Source organism: Mus caroli, chromosome 16, assembly GCF_900094665.2.
Source record: "Mus caroli chromosome 16, CAROLI_EIJ_v1.1, whole genome shotgun sequence".
In the NCBI taxonomy this organism is placed as follows: Eukaryota; Metazoa; Chordata; class Mammalia; order Rodentia; family Muridae; genus Mus; species Mus caroli.
Window position 1 is genome coordinate 90966716 of NC_034585.1, and position 1569 is coordinate 90968284.

Genomic DNA, 1569 nt, shown 5'->3' on the forward strand with positions numbered 1-1569 from the left:
ACTCCCTCCAGGTGGTCCTCCTCAGGCACTCCCTCCAGGTGGTCCTCCTCAGGCACTCCCTCCAGGTGGTCCTCCTCAGGCACTCCCTCCAGGTGGTCCTCCTCAGGCACTCCCTCAAGGTGGTCCTTCTCAGGGACTCCCTCCAGGTGGTCCTCCTCAGGCACTCCCTCCAGGTGGTCCTCCTCAGGTATTCCCTCCAGATGGACTTTCTCAGCCCCTCCCTCCAGGTGATCCTCTCAGGCACTCCCTCTAGGTGATCCTCCTCAGGTCACCCCTATAGGCAATCCTTTTCAGGTACTTTCCCCAAATATCTGTTTCATGGCCACCTCCTCAGTAGCTCCCATTCCTGCCATTGTTACTCTGCCCTTGGGGACCTTCTGCCTCTGACCCCCACAAGGTCCCCTCGGGGCTTTCTCTAGGCTTATCCCATTAGGTCCATGAGGTTGTCACATGAATTGTTTCAGTTATTGTTATATCTTTCCCACTTGCTTCCCACTGTATCTCTCAAGGAAAAGCTGGCTCAGGCATCTCCTCTGTCTGGAAGCCTTCTTGACACTTGTGATATCTAGGGTGGGTTCTCCAAGCCTCCCTAAGAGTATGGCAATTCTCTGAGCCTCACCAAAGCTTGTCACTAGGAGTCCTTTAGGGCATCAGCTGGGGTGAACTCCAGCGGATCCAAGTAGGATGGGCTGAGCTGACTCTGGAGGCCTCAAAATCCCCAGAGTCTGTGCTCTCAGCTTGGGATTAATTAGGTCTTGACTGCTTGCCCACTGCCTCTGGCTTCTCATCTCTGTGTCTCCTATGATGGCAACTTGAAGGTATTGCTGTAATGGAAGGTCAGAACTGATACACAGACATTTGCAGGCCAAGGTACCCTGGACAACTTGTCAGACACTGAATCATCCTTGTGTCTGGTATTCCCAAGACAAGACACCCAGTGAAAAGCTCCATCTGTCTGTCTCCCTCCTCCCCAAACGCCCACAGTTCCAGGAGTCACATGGGCAGCCATGCTTGTTTGTACATCAGGAGATTGTGTGCTCCATTCTGGATTGGTGGATATTGAGCTTTAAAAGCCCAGCCGGGACAGTGTTAACTGAAGTATAACAGAGTGAAACTCAGTAGGAGACAGCAGTGTCTAGTGGGCAGGTTGGTGAAATTCCACCTCTGGGTGTATTTACCTGTGAAGCCTAGGTGCTCCTGGCTAAGAACTTCAGGGGTGAAGGTGTGAGGAGCCCTCTAACAGCACACAGTGAAAAGCAGCCTGGAGGGGCCCATTGGGCATTTCCCAGCAGAGTGGAGAGGAAAACCAGGTTGGGAAGTAGTTTAGGGACTGAGCCAGAGGCTAACAGGCCACCTTAATCCATGCTTTAGGGACACTTGGAGGCTACAAAAGTCTTTTAAAGACTGGAGAGAACTGGATCAACTCTGGGCTTAGTTTAAAAAAAATATATATTATTTTATTTTTATTTTATATTTTATTATTATTTATTTATATATTTATTATATTATTATTTATATTTTATTTATATTATATTTTATTTTATTTATATTTATATTCTCTTATTTTAT

General features: G+C 48.1%; 1 protein-coding gene across 3 annotated transcripts in view; it reads left to right on the top strand.

Annotated features, from left to right (window-relative positions):
- The window catches only part of Igsf5 (immunoglobulin superfamily member 5), a 51997-nt gene that overhangs the window by 2909 nt on the left and 47519 nt on the right, over positions 1–1569 (top strand). The window lies entirely within an intron of this gene.